The sequence below is a fragment of the Oryzias latipes genome, chromosome 13 (assembly GCF_053564925.1).
Source record: "Oryzias latipes strain Hd-rR chromosome 13, Olatipes_Hd-rR_3.1".
In the NCBI taxonomy this organism is placed as follows: domain Eukaryota; kingdom Metazoa; phylum Chordata; class Actinopteri; order Beloniformes; family Adrianichthyidae; genus Oryzias; species Oryzias latipes.
The window spans coordinates 34,906,121-34,925,725 of record NC_136249.1 but is presented as its reverse complement, the minus strand read 5'-3'; the positions used below and the strand labels follow the sequence as shown (position 1 = coordinate 34,925,725).

General features: G+C 43.7%; 1 long non-coding RNA gene across 2 annotated transcripts; it reads left to right on the top strand.

The window, feature by feature from the left end:
* The first annotated feature begins 13,594 nt into the window (after positions 1–13,594).
* LOC101172749 (uncharacterized) lies at positions 13,595–18,975 on the top strand. 2 transcript variants are annotated; one of them, XR_013647203.1, is made up of 3 exons: positions 13,595–13,880; positions 18,672–18,695; positions 18,787–18,975. It is a non-coding gene; the product is annotated as an uncharacterized LOC101172749 (long non-coding RNA). The 2 variants fall into 2 exon arrangements; XR_013647204.1 differs by having other exon boundaries at positions 18,784–18,975.
* The last annotated feature ends 630 nt before the right edge of the window (positions 18,976–19,605 follow it).

Genomic DNA, 19,605 nt, shown 5'->3' with positions numbered 1-19,605 from the left:
TTGTACTAACAGTTTGCATGACTGAATGACTGAAATATTTCACATTAGTTGGATTTAAGGCATAAGTATGCGTGTGAACACTATCTGTTTTGTGTACATGTCGACAGGTGGACATTTTTGCAACTAACAGGTGTGTTTATAACATTTGAGTGTGTGTGTGGACAGGCTCCGCCCTTTTTGTACTACATTTGAACCTTACCGTAATGATTAACAACCAGTAAACTTGTTGCTTTATGCTGCTTCATGGTCTTACCCCCCTTCCCCTCCTATTTTCACCCTCCTACCCCCCCCCCTCTCTAGCGTCCCTCTCTCTTCTTCCCCTCTTTCCTTTTCCGTCCGGTCCAACACCAAAGATTTTCAGACATGTTTGAAATTAATAAAGGTTGGCCTCAATTACAAAGGGGTTTATTCAGGCATACCTTTGGTTTGTCTGAAGATTAATAACCCCTCTTGTTAAAGTAAAATATGTCCAACACAAGAGGCCCTCAGCTCTCATCTGACTGCCCAGTTGTTGGACAGGACAAGTTAAAAAAAAAAAAAAATAAATAAAAAAAAAAAAAAAAAGGATGGTTGGAATCTTCTATGGTTTAGTAAATGTTTTTAGAGATGCATGAATAACACCAGTGGGGCTCTTTAGGGGGACATTTGTTAACCAAAACCACAGTTTCAGCAGCTCAATGCTGCTCATAGATCACCATCCACTGCTTTGAATGCAGTCAGTGTGGATAGAGAACGGAGATGAACCTCAAAGCTGGAAATGAAATTCACTTTGGAGTCTGACAAATATTGAAACCTGCAAGAAAGACTTTGAGTCATTTTAACTCAGGCTTGGAGCAGAATTTGTGACAACATTCATGTATTGAGAGGGTTAAGGTTAGTAAAGAGAAGCAGGTCAGAGCTGCACCTCTGAGGAGAATGTGCCACCGTTACATGCACATCATTATTGTCCAGCATTTGGGTTCAATGCTGTGACACACAAATGAAGAAACCGTTTCAAACCTGTTCAGAAACAAAACAACCCCTACAGATCAACAGGTTTTGGTTGGGATGCATTCTGTAGTCTAGACCTCACCCATTGTTGACCAAGTTTGGGTCTGAGCAGAGTTTGTTCCTCTAAATGAGGATGAACTATCCTCAGACAGGTTGGTGTGAAAAGAAGAAGCAACCAAACGGAGGGGGACTTCACCCCCCCACCATGTTTACCACAGAGTTGCTTTAACCAAAAATATGTTCTTTTCTCTCAAAATGACAAAAATGAAACCATCCAGTTATAGAAATGTCCACCTTTCAGGGATCAGGACACGTTTGTTCAGAATATAAACTTCCTCCGTTTATATTCAACCCGGTTCTGAGATGAAAACCCAAACCGAGTGCAGAGAAACCCATAAGGCCTGGTTCCTCCAGAGTCCAGAGAAAATGACTACATTCAAAAAGATTTTTCATGCACCATTCAACAGACATTCCATAGGGAGACTCTACTTCCTGCTAGAGATCAAAGCATAGCATGGTTTTCAAAATAAAGCTAGATGGTTTTCAGCACTGTTCATTTCACACTCTAACCCGTAATGGAACAGAAATCTCAGGTAATCCGATTACAGGACGGCATCAATGCACCCAGAAAGTGAAGATCCCAGGTGTGTAATGCTGTGGCGGCGCCCCCCTGTGGTCAGGCCCAGAGCTGGAATAACTGGATCCCCAAAATACCATTTCCTCACAGCAGAGCAGATGCTTCTCAGAGGATTTCAGTTTCATGAGTCATGTTGGTGAAACCAGAGGGATGGAGGGAGGGTTCAGGGTCAGGAATCCTCATGAATCCATTGTTCTTTGGAACAATGTTCAGTATTTAAACCATTTTTTCAAGCAGCCGTTTTGGCCAACAACTTTGCCGTGCGTTTCATTTGCTCAGAAACTCATTTTGGTAGTTTGTTCTTTGAGGATTCCTGCAAACAACTTTGGTTCCATCAAGTGAAGTTTCTGCCTCAGTGGGACGGTGTACATCCTTCTAGAAACAGGCTTTGAATGCAGCACCTGACCATTTCTACAGACTTAGTGAATCTCAGGAACAGAGTTTGGAACTTTTCCTTTGGCCAGACGCTTTAACCACAGCTTTTCCATCCAGTTTGCAGTGGAATCTGTTTGCATACATGCTTGTATTTTCATGGCTCCCATTGGTCCAGTTTACTCTCTAGTTGGCTTTCAGTCTGAGTTGAAGCCTTAGTTCATGTTCCTCCAATGGTCCGGTCCATTTATCCAGGTCCACACGTCTTCCTGTTTGGGTCACAGTTCCTCAGGACTTTCACAGCTTTTTGCCATTTCTTGCTCTCCAATGTGTTTGTTGTTCTTCCATGAATCAGGCTTTGTGGGTTTTAGAGACACATCTTCATCTGTTGTGTCCACACAGTTCCTGATGAGTCTGTCCACTGCAGAACCACTTTGGAAGGAAACCGGTTCATGTTTGACACTTTATAAACCCAACATGACAGCTTTATATGAAAACATAATGACATATTCAGAGGTAATGTTAAACCCTCTGCTGGGAGGCCTCCCATCACACTACAATAGTTGGAATAAAAACTAACCCAGAGACCCAACATGAAGCCCAGAGGCGGAGCCTCCAGGTGGACGCTCCAGAAACTAGAACACCAGTGGACCCAGAAAGACAGACCAGTGGGGAACCAGAGAAGAAGAGTTCCCAACCATGCATCACCGTGACAACCATGCATCTCCGTGACAACCATGCATCTCCGTGACAGGTGGGTGTGGCCGACGGTGCATGCAGCCCTCCCTGATCTACAGCTCCCTGGTTGTGGGCTGGGCTTTCACGTTCACGACCGCATCAACAGAACCTGAAGAACCAAAGACCAAAAAAATGATTCAGACTACAGATTGTTCTGAGGAAGCCCAGAAGTGGGAGACACACTGCAGCTTCTGGACCAGATTCTAGTTGATTTGGCCACTAAGAAATAGTTAGGAAGTCGGTGAAAGGAGGACGGAACCTAGAAGTTCAGGCAGAACTTGATGATCTGAGAAAGATGAGAGTCCAGCTGCAGTCAGGCTCTGCTTTAGAATCAGGATCAGATTCAGCTGAACAGAAACCAGATTTAAAGAGTTTTATTTAAGAGTTTGAATTCAGTTAGTAAAAAGTAAAAACTAAACTAGAATGTTGAATGTGTTTGAAGTTTAAAATTGTAAATTAAAAAAAGGAATGTTTTCAATTAGAATACTAAAAAAAGAAGAGAAAAAAGAGGAAATTTAAAACTTAAACTTTAAAACTGTTACATGAAAATAATATTTAACTGGAACAGCTTTTGTTATTTTCAGCTTTAATTTCTTTTTATAATTTTATTTCAAGTATTGATGTTTTAAAGCATTTCGTCCCACAAATGTAAAGTGAAGCCAAATATTGTTAACATTCTGACATCTTTACTCTCAACGATGCTGTTAGATTTACAGTTTTGTTGATGATGATGTAATATTTAGAGTATTTCAGCAGAGAATCCGATTAAACCAAATTAGAATCTGGAGAATCCTAAATCCAACAGCTGTTCCCAAAAATCCAGCAGAAAAGACATTAAAGAAAATATGAAGCACAGAGTTTATTAAAATTTAAAAGCTTTATCAATAAAAAGCCTGATAGTGATTTGAAATAAGATTTAGAGCAAAAAGAAAACTGTTTTCAGGAACAGCGGCCTTTCAGCAGCTCCAGAACAGAAACGTCACATTTCTCCCCAAAGTTCCGGATTTTCACCAACAACCCGAGCAGAATGAAGAACCACTGACCTGCAGCTCCGCCGCGTCCCGCAGAACCGAACCGAACACTGCTGACACACCTGGACCCCCTCACCTTAATGAGCTCTCAGCGGCAGAGGGAGGAGGGGGCGGGGTCACGTGACCAGCCGCTCCTCCGGGAGACCAACCAATCGCTTTGAAGATGAGATGGTGACGCAATAAGGCGGCGGTTCAAAGCTGCTTTGGTCATTTTCCTTCATGTTTTTGTGTTTTGGATGCGCTTATTCAATAGGGGAGCCAGTTTAGCTCGTGCTGGTTTGCGGCGCCTTCCGTCCGTGAAACCCGGGCTCGACTCCGGGCTGCTCCCTGTTCCCTTCTCCACCTCTGCCGGTTTGAGAAGGTTGCGTCAGGAAGGGCATCCGGCGTAAAACATTGCTAAATTTACCATGCGACTCGTTCGCTGTGGCGACCCCTGATGGGAGAAGCCGAAAGTGGAAGAAGATGCGCTTATTCAATACAGCTTTAAAAGTTATTTTCTACGATAAAATAAAATCAAAAAGAGGTCAGGTTTCTAGGTTTTCTAATTTTAGTACTTTTTAAATATACATTTTATATTTTAAGGGACAAAACTGAGTTCAAAAGGTTTATTATAATCCAAAATGTGGCAATTAAGATCACAAGTGCATATTTGGTTCTAATAGTAATAATTCTAATAGTCAGAATAATGTTGAGAAATGAAAATAAAAAAAATAAAAAAACATGTAGTTTGAGATTTTCCCCTGCTTTAACTGTCATCTTATCTTCTGTAAGAAAATAACAAAAGACAAATTCAGTCAGTTATGAACTCTGACGTTGAAAAAGCCTGATTTCATTTTGTCCTGAAATACACTTTTTAAAGTTACTTAAGTAAATGGAACTGAGAGTCTGTATCTGTAACTGCTGCTAAATCATTTATTATTCTTCCCATCAAAACCTTAGTTGTTGTCAGAGGGACTTCAAATTATTTAATGTATCAAAGTATCTTTATTACTCACTGGTAACCTTTTGTTATGTATTAACGTAAATTCCGGACTACAAAGCGCACCCGATTATTAGCCACACCCACCCATTTTCACATGTTTAACTAATTTTGTACATACACAAGCCGCGTCGGGGTACAAGTCTGCATGAATTAGGCAACATTGTCATCCTGACGGATCACTTCCTAACTCAGAGTGTAAGTGTGATTTATTAGCACACAGTGGGTGGAGTCAGTTTTGCCTCAGGCTCATGTCTTTGAGTCTATCTGCATCTGCCAAACAGTATGCAGCTCTATTCTGTTCACAAGTTCCTCAGTTATGGTTTTTATTTTATTTTATTTTTTTTAACTTATTGACAATCTAGGTATCACACATAAAATTACAAACAGTAACCATATAATCAACATTACATCCCTCAGTTATGATGAGAAAATTTACATCCCCGATCCCCCATTTCCCATGAGTCTTAGGGGCTAAAGGCGGGGCCAACGCCCGGCTCGCCATTCTGTTGTACGTGTTTAAGAATGAGCAAGTATCAGCAGTGCACGGAGGGGTGAACGGGTAAAGCTCTCCTTCCGCTTGTGTCGCGGCAGCGTTATGGTACTATCAGGGCTGGTTAAAAAACACGCTCCCGTTTCTATCTACTCCGACAGCTCTGGCCAGGGCGGCTTCAAGGAGGAGCGCTTCGTCCCCATTGCGCCGGTGGACGGAGCAAATCGTGTCTGTGCAGAGCAATCGGACTTAATACTGTAAGTTTTGTGTATGAGGGGCGGATGCGTTGTTACGTGTGGGAGCCTTCAGACTGCCATCGGCCCCGCAGCTCACACGACACGCAGTCTCCAGCTCACACGGAGGCTGTGAGCGTTTCAATGCAAAACTCCGCTCAGTCCTTAATAACCGTTAAAACGATCACATCAATTTGTGTTTCCAGTCGTGTCCCGACAAAATAAAGGCTGATATTATTGCCACATATTTACGTGCAGCCAGCCGAGTCACTATGACTCAGAGGTAAATGCACTCCTGAGCATGCGCTGTTCTTTCCGTCACGCAGCTGACCGGCTTTTCCAAACCCGTTGGTGATTTTTTCACGCTGCTTTTAACTATTGCTTTTAACTTGAAAGCTTCATCATATTGTAGCGGCGATCACGTGCACGTTGGGTCTAATGGCACCAAAGGATTCTGGGATGCGGCTGGGCATGCGTGTTTCGTTTTGTTGAACCATGACTGAAGTGTTTAAGACCTGAAGTGAGGTCAATGCTGTTTGGCTGCTTAGAGGTGTGTTGAAAAATAAATGACTTGTGTTTGACGTTAGAGAATTCAAACCATTCACCGTGTCCGAAAATACGTACACGGCGGCCGCCAATAAAATCCAATAATTAGCCGCGTCACTGAATAAGCCGCACGGCTGTAAGCGCAGCAAAAAAGTAGCGGCTTGTAGTCCGGAAATTACGGTACTTTGATTAAAAAAACTTCATTTCTCTTCTGTGATGGTCGTCATGGTAACAGTCTGGAGTAGAGCTGCACGATATGAGCAAAACTTGGGATGTGCGATATTAGTGATCAATATAGCGATGAAGATATAATTTGCGGTACATAAACAAAGAGCTAAACAACCAAATACATCATTACCATTTCATTTCAACAGTTTAAAATTATACTCCAAATGACCGTCGTTGATGAAGGAGGCAAACATCTAACATAAAAGGCTCATCTGATTGGTCAAAAACGTGAAACGGTCCATCCAATTGGTCAAATGCATAAATGGATTTATTTGATTCATTAAATGCTTCAAGCTGCCATAGGATTGTTTTAGCCCATTTAAGGAAACGTTTTATTGTGATTTCTGCTGACTTTTGTGATATGCATGTTGCACAGCTTGATATTGTGATGACGATAAATTTGCGGTAAATTGTGCTCGCCTATGTCTGGAGATTTGCAGGAAAATCTGGTATCTCAGTCCAGCCTTTTGCTCTTCTTCTTGCTCTTTTGGGTGTGATTTTGTCACGGTGTCCCCGGCTGACTCCTCCCCCTCATCAGCTACACCTGATGCCTCCAGCTGCACCTCCTCATCCTCGTCTGGCCGCAGGTTCTAAAGGAGACCACGGACCTGTAATCAACGCTAGTTCGTTGTACTCCCACGGTGCATCTCCTGGCATAGTTACGATTCTCGTGCATGTTTGCTACGTCCTCGACTAACCTAGCCTGTCTTAACCTCGTCTCAGGATCGCATCTCCGTTTGGACCCCTTTGGTGGCTGCTTACCTCTCGCTGGTCACGTCCCGACGTTCCTCTGGCTTTCCTCCTCGGATCCAACGGTTGTCGCCGCCAGGACCCTCCAACAACCTCCGCTGTCTACCACAGCAAACCTGGGACTCAGTTTCATCCTCCCTGCCGTATTAAAACCAGTTACCACTTACCTTTCTGCCTGCCTTGTGTCCTTCCGGGTTCCAGCACTTGAGTCTGCCTAAGCCTGCTAGCCATGACAGATTCTTCCATTCGTTGTTTTTATTTATGGGTCAGAGGTCAAGGCGACAGACACAGAAGTTGAATCTGCCTCATTTTATCGTTGGTGAGGCAAAGTAGCAGTTGAACCTTTTGCTGATGTTGTTTTAATCTGGTGCTGAGATGTCTGATCTGGGCTGATGCTGGAATTCTCCTTCTTCAGACTGTAGAATTGTTTGTCCTGTTTTTAAAACAATGTGGTGCTTTAAGAATGTTCTTTGTCTAATGGTGGACAATGTTCTGCTGCTCCGTTATCTGACTATTTTTATTCCTGTCATTCCTGATTAAACCAACATTTAAAATCAAATCCATCTTCCTCTTCTTCGTCTTCTTCTGTCAGACGGCTGTCTTCCTGCAGAACATCAAACCAAAGCTGGATCTGTTTGTTCAGCAGCTGCTGGATGTTCTCTGTTCTCTGAACGTTCTACAAGTCTTCAAACACATTCTGCAAACTCCCTCTGAAGATGAGCAGCTTGGAGGAAGAGGAGGATGGAGCAGAGTCCTAAAAGAGTGACCGGTCCAAAAGGTCAACATGAGAACTTCAGACATGATTCCCAAACCTGCAAAAGCTGCACCGTCCTTCATGTTGCTTCCTGATCTGCTGATGAGCTGCTCCTCTGGATGCAGGCTGGACGACTGCGGCTTGTCTAAAGCCAGCTGTGACGCTCTGGTCTCAGCTCTGAGGTCTGCTGGGAACCACCTGACAGAACTGGATCTGAGAGGGAACAGACTGCAGGACTCAAATGTTCGGCCGCTCCAGGACCTGATGAAGAGTCCGGACTGCAACCTGCGCACCTTAAGGTCAGATTCTGAGGCTCCTGCAAAGCTGCAGCGTCTCAGGTGAAGGCAGGCAGTCGGCCAATCACAGCAGCAGAGCGTCCAGCACACCTGAAGCCACTTTTGGTTGACATCTTCTCATTGCAGATGGAAGTACTGGCACTGATCGGGTCGTGTGTTCAGGAGGAGCAAAGAGATGAAGCAGAGGAGGTGAAGAAGACTACGCTGGAGGAAATGGTTTATTTCTGGCCATCAAAGCAAAAAAAGAACTAGAGAAGACAAACCACAGAAGTAACTATCGATACAGAGATACATCAGACTTAGAATAATTCTTTTTGACGTGATAAATATGGAGTTAATAGAAAGGTTGATATTCTGTAGATTGTCCATGTTGGCTCCAAGCTCGGTTCTCCTTTCTGCTGTCAGATCGACATCCTTTCTTCTGGTTTTAGCAGACATTGTTTTAAGTTTTCTTCACTGTCATGTGAACTGATCTGAACTAAAACTGGCGCTGTGCAGCGTCCACGCTCCACCTCCGTTCCAGCCGTCCTTTTGGGTGGATACGGCTGTCTGTGGGTGAAAAGGGTCAAACTTGTACAGGGCGCACAGATGGCTAACATGAAATGTCGAGGTCGTGGACCCTCATTGAACCCGTATGGAGAGAAAGTTAAATTAACGTATCACGTGCACCTCCTGTGTGTGATCAGTAGGAGGGCCAGTACTCACACCTATTAATGACTAGAGTGCAGCATCAGGACGCCGTACGACATCATCACCTGTACATCATAAGTGCGTGTAACTAGACGCACAACAACGCTACGTTCCATTTAAGTGACGTTCCTTGTGGCGGCTGTACGAGCCTCAAGACACACCTGTGCTCCCCTTTAGATGCAGCCGCTCCTCTACGACCCTCCATGGACCCAGACAACCCAAAAACAGTCAGGTTAACCCCTTACAGGTGCTGTGACTGAGACTCTAAGACACAGCTTTTCAAAAAGCTGCTCTGATGGTGAGTCTTTCATTAGTCAGAACAGGAAGTTGCACAGGAAGTCAGGTCTTCTGGTAAACGTGAGCTGCTGAGTTCAGCTGCAGGAAACAAACAGTCCTGCTCCACTCGTTCCTTGTTCTCCACGCTGTAGCGCTTCTTTAAAAAGAATTGCAGCTCGACACAAAGATGCACTTTTTATTGTTTTCTTATTGAAGCCCAATAAAAGTAAAAGAGAGAAAAAGTTGAAGAAATGTACATTTTTTCATGTTTTTCTAACTTCTTGAAGGACTCTGGTTCTTCATTTTTGTTCTGTGCTGTTAGTTTTTATGTTTTGTTCTCTGTCTTCTGTTTTGCAGGTTATTCAGATGAATAAACATTCTGGAAAATTCTTGACTTTCTAACGAGGTCTGCTGATTTTAGCAAACATCAGAAACAGATGAAGCTCAAATGTTGCATTTATGTTTCAGTGACATTCAAATCAAATCAACCTCCTTCTGGAAAACCTGCTCTCCTTTAAAGAGAACATGACATCAATGATTTCAAAACATGGTGTAAAGTGGAATTGGGAAGCAAAGACAGCAGAGTTTTTGTGGCAAAGAGGCACCATGAGATGAAGGAGCATTCAAACGGTGGAAGTGGAGGTCGTGTCAAATGCAGCTGGAAGCTTCAGTTTAGATCTGATCAAAGATGCAACCAAAAGATAAGATAGGAAAGAACTAAAGTTCAACAAATCTAACCAGCAGCAGAAATGAAAGGAACTGAGAAAGAGTGGATGTTTGTCGGGCCCCCACCTTTGTCAAATGGGGGGGATCTGGCTAAATTGCTACACCCAAGATATTCCGGACCAGGGAGAGGGCATCACACAGAAAACCCAAGGAAGGATCATTTTTTGTACTGCAATAATAATTTAATAGAATAAAAACATGCAGCCCCAACACGACAAAGTCAGAACTGTTAAAACCCAAATAACTACAATAAAAAAGGTAATGAATACAGTTAAAAACTAAGCGAAACCTCATAAAAACGTTAAAAAAATAAAGATAAATAGTCCATGAAACACCGGGGGGACAGGTCCTGCAGCCAGCCACAGTCCTATTGCACCTCTCATCCACCCTTTGCAGGCGCAGTGGGTTGTTCCTCCAAACATCCACCTGTAAAGTGAAGATAGGTCCTGGGAGTATCTCAGTTGTTACGGGTAGACAGGCCTACATGCAGAGTGAGAATGCCACTGGAAGGGAAGAGGATCCTCACACACCAGCAGGGCTCCTCACCCGGACTATGCGTGTATGTTGTGTTGTGGCACTCCTGTCCTGGAGAAGACTCTCACACCGGCTCCGGCTCCGGCTCCGGCCGCACAGATTGCTCCAGTGCTGTCTCCTTCAACAGCTTCCAGCTGTCTTTTCTCTTTTCTCCTAATCACAGTTCAGCTTTATGGGTGGGGCCATCAGCTTACTGAGGTGTGTCAAATTTGGGCTTCAGACTCCATGGGTGTGAAACAACACAAAACACAAAAACCAACTCCACCACTAAAGCATGCAAACAAAAATGACAGGAGAAGGTTTAACCACACAACACGTTCACATCAGTCATTTCTTTGGTCCACACGCGTAAGCTGGTCACAACTCCAGAGCAAGGGACAGATTTGACCCTGAAGTCATGTGAAGGACGTGTCTGTCTGTGTCTGATTGTGAAAAAGCAGAGAAATCCAACCATCTTTTCCAGTGTGTGTCCTGAAACTGCTCCAGGTCCTCCCTCCTAAAGTCCTCACCTCGTCTCCTTCATCCTTAGCCGGGAAACTCGGACACGTCGCCTCCTCCTCTGCTGCAGTGAACCTTCATCTGCCTCTAACCGGCTTTCAGGAAAACAGCAATACAACATTTTTCCATCCATCTTCAGATTTACCTGAATCCCAATGAGGGTTACGCGGTTGCTGGAGCCTATCCTAGCTACTGTTGAGTGCAGGTGGGGTTCACCACTATGGCGTTTCATGACTGCCATAAAGTGTGCCAACTGAGTGAGGAACCTTAAAACCGCACAGGAGCAATTCTAACTGAGCGACCCCCCCATTTTACAACTGCAGGTCTGCAATCCCCAGACACACACACACACACACACACACACACACACACACACACACACACACACACACACACACACACACACACACACACACACACACACACACACACACACACACACACACACAATTAAAGCCATATTATTTCCCATAACACACTCTTCTCCTTACTATACAGCAGCTCTGGATTAAACGGTGCAGTTTCAGTTGTGATTTATTGTTTATTTGTCAGTCATCAATCAGCATCAAACGTCCATCAAAGTCCTCATCTTCTGCATCTGAAATGAACAGCTGGGCTACATTTCTATCAAACAGCTTCCCTTTCCTCATCCTCAGAGTCCATCTGGTTGCCGTGCGGCTCCAAAGATCAGTGCAGGCAGACGCCTCAGTCCCAGCTTTAGTCCTACAGTCATAAAGTCAGGCCTAACTCGCCCGGCGCTGCCTCCCAGTAAAAGGGGGGAGGATGGACAGCTGTTCACTGTCATCTGCTGGAAGTTGCTGCTCTCAGCCTCGAGTTGATCTTCCAACAGGCAACCTCACCTTGTTTCTGCAGAAACTCAGCTGCTGCTGCGTCTTCTTGTCTTGTTGGAGTTTGTTTTCCAGCTTCCTCACTTGTGAACCATGGATCCATTATTTTAAATTCTCTGACAACTGAGGTTCAGTTAAGTTAGAAAGATCTTCACAGATTCAGACTTCCGGCCTCAATAACTTCTGATAAACGTTCAAATGAGTCAGCAAGTATCTCAGTCATTTTTTTAGCTGCACAGATAGTGAACCACAAATGCATTTCTATAGAAACAAGATAGTTATTTTTTACCTTTTAATCACAATTGTTCTCTACACGCTGTGAATGCAGACATGCAGACACGCAGACACGCAGACAGGCAGACATGCAGACATGCAGACATGCAGACATGCAGACACGCAGACATGCAGACATGCAGACACGCAGACATGCAGACAGGCAGACATGCAGACATGCAGACATGCAGACATGCAGACACGCAGACATGCAGACATGCAGACAGGCAGACATGCAGACATGCAGACATGCAGACAGGCAGACATGCAGACATGCAGACACACCAGACATGCAGACACGCAGACAGGCAGACATGCAGACATGCAGACACGCAGACAGGCAGACATGCAGACATGCAGACATGCAGACACGCAGACATGCAGACAGGCAGACAATGCAGACATGCAGACACGCAGACATGCAGCGGGCCGGCTGCCAAGGAATAGCTGATAGCTGCAGTTTAAACTGTGCTTCATAATCGTGTCTCTTTGCATTTCCAGGGTTTCCAAAACGATTTTGATCTGCATTTATGCTCATATCTTCACCTTTGTACTATGGGGGTGGTCTTCTTTTAGATGCTCACCTCTCTCCGTACTTTTTTCTTCTAGGTTCTCTTTACTGGTGTCACACATGATCACATTAGGGCAGCTCTGTACATTTTTGGAGAAAATGTAAGACTTTTATGTGCGCCTTATGGTTGTGAAAGTACAGCATACAGAAACTGATCAAAGGCAGAGAGCCGCATGCAGCTCAAGAGCTGTTAGCCCCCCCTGCTCTAAAAATGAAAGTCCTGCCCTGCTGTCTGGCTGAATTTGAACAGCAAATTTTGGCAAATCTATTTATCCCAATTCATTTATCCAACCATCATAGATGTGAGGCGATGTTCATGTTTATTTGTTTGACACAAAAAGTGTTGCCACATCTGGGGACATGGCAACACTTTTGCCACAAAGGCAATTAAAAAAAGCTCTCTTTTTAAACCCAAAGATTATTTCAAAACTTGATCTCTGAATCTTCATCAGGAAACAGGATCCTTGATAACAGATCTGCAAAACGGTTCAACAGGAAACTCTTCTGACTAGATATGATCATCTGACATTTGTGCTGCAGCAGCTGAGCTGCTCTGCAGCTTGACTTTTCTTTTAGTTTAAATTCTGAACCTCATGGAAAAGAGTCAGAATGAGGAAGTTTTTCCACCTTTGTAACCCTTGTGTTATTATTCTATGACCCCCCCCCCTTCCATTGACATGTTCTCCCTACAAAGGTGGATAAAGGTGGAAAGATTTCATGTAATCCATGGACACCAGTGAAGATCACAAATCATTGAAGAAAAAAGGTTCAGAGCACTGTCTAGTGGGTCTAGATGACCCAACTCCCAATGGTAAAGTGCCTAGGATAGAACAAGGATTACAATATTCTTTAAAAGTTCAATGATTCTTATTGTTTTCTTAGCTTGCCATCCCATAATGAACAAATCCAGAGCAGATGAAGGCAGTTTTTCTCTGCTCCTTTTCTTTGGAAGCTGAATTCATTTGCTATAAACCACCTTTCTCTGATGTGGAGCGACGGCTCAACTCCAAGCTCCTTCCAGACTCCTGAGCTTCCTCCACCTTTCTAAGGTGACCAGAGTCTTCCTCAGAGGAAACTCTTGTTTTGATGTTTGATGACATCTTGGTTCTACTCCTGAAGTTTCTTCTGCTAAAAGATAGATCTTGATTGTAAAGTTCTGAGCCCCAAGTGTCAGGAACTTCAAACCCTTATAGATGCTCAGCAGCAACAAACACCCAGAAAATCATCAAACTAGTGTCTTTGAGGGATGTTGTGAAGAACAGGCTGTCAGAGTTTGAAAAAACAGTGAGAGCAGAAAGGCTGGGAGGGCGGGGCCAGAGCACTGGCGTGATAAGTAGAGGAGCACGGGAGGGGAGGACAGACGGAGAGGACATGGAGCGTCCAGCTCTGCTGCTGTTTGTGGGTCTCTGCAGCTCAGGTAAAACTCTGCTTCCATCCTGACTGGCTTTGACTTTTAGATCTGGGAGAAAGCAGTGGCGGCTGTTTGCATTCCTGCTGACTGCAGAAGAATCCGTGCATTGAAGTTGGAGAATGTCACACATGACGCGCTGTTCTCCTCATGAGGGGACTCATGTTGAGGATGGGGTTGTTTCCATGGAGACCATTCTGGTCTCAGTAAGTAGGGACCCTGAGAAAATTAAGAGGAGCATCAATTGAAAATGGCTTCAGGTAAATTCTGCTTGATGGCACCAAAGTTTGAACAGATGAATATTTAAAAAAAGTTTTCTTCCATAAATCATATGGGACGGCTGTGGTGCAGTGGTAGAGCGGTCGACCTCCGACTGGAGAACTGCAGGTTCGGTTCTCGCCTTGTTCATGTGTGGAAGTGTCTTTGGAGTTTGGACACTGCTTGTGGTTACGACGCTGAAGTTGGCTTCTGATTCACAGCTTCCGATTCATGAGGCGCTAAAGGAACATTCTGCTGCATTTTTCACACTAAGATCACATAAAACCGGGTCCTGATCAAAAACCACTGGACCTGGACTGCTCTAACCTGGATTAAATTATGATTTAGATACTAAAGAACACATTAAACACAGTTTCTGATTCGTGAAAATGTGAAATAGAAGGATTTTTATCGTATTTTACGCACTGAGTCCACCTCAGACCAGGTCCTGATCAAAAACTGCTGTGTGAAATAGAATCATTTTAACACATTTGATGTAATTTAAGGATAATAGGGACAAAGGAAGGACAACTTCAAGCAAAACACCAAAACAGGAACTTTAAAGTAAATCAGGAAACAAACCAAGAAAAAATGGAACAAAAAACTCAAATTAAAGTCAGGGGCTCAAACTAACCCTGACCATAACTATGTGTCCAATCTGACATCTGTTTCCCAGTTTCTTTTGGATGTTGATGTCTGAGATTGTGATGTGGCCTCGTCCAGCCTTCTTGGATTCCTGTAGTCCATCGTTAAAGTGTCAGCTTTAGTCTGTGCCCAGTCTGTGGAATGCAACAAAGTCATTTTGTGCATCCAGGTGATGTTATGGCCACCGGCTCTTACCTGTGGAAACAAATACAATAGTACAATCCAGTATAAAAAATAAAATAGAAAAATGAGAAGCCATTAAAAAGAAATTTCCCCCAAAATTTCAGGAACAAGACCTGGGGCCTCATTTATAAATGTTGCGTACGCACAAAAGAAGGCGTACGCCACTCTCCACGCAATAGTTGATATTTATAAAAAGCAAACTTGACGGGAAAATGTGCGGTCCTTCAAGCTCTGACCCAGGCGTACGCACAAAAACGGGTGAAATGAGAAACGGCGACGCTGTCGGCAGATGGAAGAAACACGTGAAAGTGAAAATGACAATACTGCCTCTCAGAAATAACATGAAGACTTCACAAAGCAAGTCTGACAATTAACAGCTACACGAAGACCCGTTGGACCGATCAGCAGTGAAACAAACAAAAAAGATCAAACGGAAATTACAACAGAAATTCAAATGAACACTTATTTGGAAAAAGAAAAGTGAAATATGTTCTGCAATATTGGCATGTTGTGCAATTCATCCTCATAAATAATATATTTAACAGAACGAAATAATGTACAAAACTGATATTCTCGTTAATGTGTCCGTCTGGCGGAGCAGATATAGGTGCAATTAGACAGACGGATGGATAGATAGAGAGAGATGCATTAAGTGTCCACTGGGGAAAGTTGTTTTCATATTAAAACATTTCTTCATAAGCCACGGAATTATGGTATTCATGCATATGCCTTTAGTTTGTTTTATTTCTGATGAAACAATGTATGGCGTATGTCTCAACCATTCAGAAAGCAACAAGAAATTACATTTGCTGATCAATTTCCCATTTCCACGTGGATTATTACCGACATCTGTAGCTTGTCAGATGTAATTAAATGGAGGGAAATAAAATGCCCCATCACAATGCGGAATGACGCACAATGGCTGATCTTGCGCTCTTAGAAGATGTGGCAAATGGAAGAATTGGGAGTGAACGCATCTTTAGACAGCAAGAAGACTTGCTGGCAAACAAGGACGACTGGCTTATGAGCCGGTTCCGACTTCCTCGAGCCGTCCTGTTGGACCTCTGCGGGCTTTTGGGGGGGTGTCACCCGGTGCCCCCCCCCCGCCCCCCCGATGGAGCGTCTTTTACGGCGTCTGCCGCCGTTTGCCGCTCACGTGCCTTTTTGGCATTAGTAATGCCCACACTGTCCCTCCAAACAACACTTTTCTCCTCTTTTCCACCTCGCCAACGATAACTTCTACTTCACATTGAGTGAAGTTACTTTTTTTTGATTTCCTCTCTGTTTGCCATGGTTTCGCATCAATGAATATTCATTTGTGGGCGTTTCACGGACTATTTATGGACAAATATGGGCGTGTCATGAAGCCGCAAAAGCTGCGCTGCATTTAGAATTGGTCGTGATTTATGAATGGAAAGATGCGTAGGATGTGCGTGCGCACGGTTTTATAAATCTGAATATTTCTGTGCGTACGCACGTCCTATGTTTCATCCGTACGCCACTTCTGACGCAAATCCTACGCAAAGTTTTAGAAATGAGGCCCCTGGACTGAGGTGGACTCAGTGCGTAAAATGTGATAAAAATCCTTCTATTTCACATTTTCACTAATCAGAAACTGTGTTTAATGTGTTCTTTAACATCTAAATCATAATTTAATCCAGGTTAGAGCAGTCCAGGTCCAGTGGTTTTTGATCAGGACCTGGTTTTAGGTGATCTTAGTGTGAAAAATGCAGCAGAATGTTCCTTTAGTGCCTCACCAATCAGAAGCTGTGAATCAGAAGCCAACTTCAGCGTCTTCTTGTGGTCACAGATTGGCGCCAGTGTTTGTCCGCTGAGTCGCCATCAGTGAGTGAATGTGACTGGAAAGAGCACTGGGCCTTAGAGCGAGGTAGAAAAGTGGGATGAAAATATTTACAAGTGAAACCATCCGTCCTCTAAAGCTGCTGAATCTTATTTGGGTTATCGGGGTTGCTGGAGCCTATCCCAGCTCCTGAATGCGGGGTCAGGTCACCAGTCTGTTACAGCGCCACACAACCACACATTCACACCTAATGGACAAGCTGTGATCAATGAACCTATGAAGCGTGTTTTTGGACTGGGGGAGGAATCGGGAGAAAACCCACACATGTACAAGTAGAACATGCAAACACTCCCCCCTGGGATTTGAACCATTTGGGAGGTTAGAGTGCTTCCCACTACACCACCATGCAACCCCCATGTAAATCAGTAAACACTTTAATTGTGGATTGAACTAAAGTGACTCAAAAGCTGTAAATGATAACTTTAAGTTTCCAGTCAAAGTGACAGCAGGATCTCTAAGAACCACTCAGCAGGAGTCGACACTCAGACTTTTCTGCCCTCTGGTGGTTCACATGCGTTTCTGCAGGAACTCTGACATCCTCATTTCATGACTCTGAGTGTGAATGTAAGTGTGTGTGTGTGTGTGTGTGTGTGTGTGTGTTGGCAGATGCTACTGTTACAATCAGGAGCCTCAGATCCATGAGGAGTATATTTATATAAACCCCTTTAACTATAACAATTAAATGTTTTCCTAAAGGGCGGGGCCTAGGGATGAGTATCGTTAAGGTTTTAACAGTACTACCACTCTTATTGATACTGCTTATCGATCCAGTATTTTAACGGTACTCTTATCGATACTTTTTGAGGACAAAAAATAAGAACATAAAGTATTTTATTTCCTCATTATGCAACATTACTGTTTTTTTAACAAAATGTTTTACTTTAAACATGATAATGTTCCAAAACAAACCTGGAATGCATGTGGATGTGCCAAACCAGGGGTCTGACCTGAACCTCTCAAAGAAACATTTGGATCAGTTTCCCACTGAGATGAAAGCACAGGGAGCCAACTAGGGGTGTTAGAATTTTTGCCAATGTACAGCAACAGTTTATTTAATTCAAAATGCTTTCAGGATATATATTTCATTATTTATTGGAATTATTTTTATTCATTTATGAGCCTGATGTTTCCTTTGATCTTTTGTCCATTTTCCACAACTTTGAATAGAATTGTCTGTCTGTCTGTCCGTCAGACACCCAGATTTATGATGAGTGAGATGATGGAAACAAATTCACTTTGATGCAGACTTCTTTCTGTTAATTTATTTTCTTTAAATCCAGTAAACCCAATAAATGTTATTAATTTTATGGATGACAACTAATTTTTATTAGGATGCAGCTGTTAGTTTGTTGCGGGTCTGAAATCATAAGCGGTGAGTCTAGGATAGTAGGGGCGCCCTGACGCAAATTTAATTCATATTACGCAGAAAATAGGGGTCTTAGTTTAGGGGCATAAAATATATATATATATATATATTTTTGGACGCTCACATGTCCCCTACGAGATCGCCACTGCCCTTTCTTTCCAGAAAAACTTTCCATCCCATCACAGACTCGGGTCAGCGTTCACAGCTGCAGACACGCCCCCTCCGCCTGCTAACGCTGCTCTCTTCCCCTGTCTGCTCTGACGGTGTTAAAGGCACCACGACAATCTGAGAACATAATGGTTATTGTACAAAAACACAGAGAGCCGCAGCGTTTTGGGTGATGTGAACGCAGCTTTAAAGCATCTGTGACTAAGGCTTCATGAGATTCTCACCTTCATCCAGTGATAGCTGTAGATTTCAGTGTGGACACGTGACATCTTGTAGAAAGTTGACTAATCATCTTCACACTCCTCTGGTTTCTCCACAGGACTGTGGGCTGAACACACAACAGGTCAATGAGACAAACCCACAACAACACAATCTGCTGTAGGTTGTGCTGAAGTCCCACTGCTTCATGGCATTACTGTGTCTGTGCTCAGTAGGTCCAGAAGAATTCAGGTTGGTAGGAACAGACAGTCGCTGTGCTGGTGGACTGCAGAGGAGGATCCAGGGATCTGAGTGGAGTGACGTATGGGAAAGAAACATGACGATTCTAGCCAATGTTTGCAGAAGACTGGATTGTGGTTCTGTGGTGTCAGCCAGAGAAACAAGATATAATATAAACATAACTTGTTCAGGTGAGTTTATTAGTGTGTCTCTCTGTGACTTTAAGAAAGAAGAGAAAAATGTAAAGAAGACAATAAAACACTGAAACACTTCAGTTCCATCCAGGAAAGTCAATAGAATGAAAGTTCCAACATGAGAGAGACCATCATCTGATCAATGTCTGATTTGCTCTTCATCTCTTTCCAGACTCTGTCAGGCTGGAGAACGGATCCAGTCGGTGTTCAGGCAGGCTGGAGGTGAAGTCCAACAACTCGTGGTCCTCCGTGTGTGAAGATGACTTTGACCTGCTGGATGCAGAGGTGGTCTGTAGGGAGCTGGGCTGTGGGGCTCCTTCAGTCCTCCAGGGGGCGCTCTATGGAGAAGCAGAAGCTCCCATATTGAGCAGAGAGTTTCTCTGTGAAGGTCATGAGTCTGTTCTTCTGGACTGTGGAAGCTCATGGAGGAAAACAAAAGCCTGTCCACCTGACAAAGCTGTTGGACTCACCTGCTCAGGTACAGCTGCCAGTTAGTGAATGTAGGCGTGTTTCTGTAACATGTTCAATCTCACTGGAAGCTGATGGATCAATAAGCACAGACGGAACTTTTAGTGACATTTACGCCCAAGCTCTGTTTGCACCGGGCATGTGACCCATATT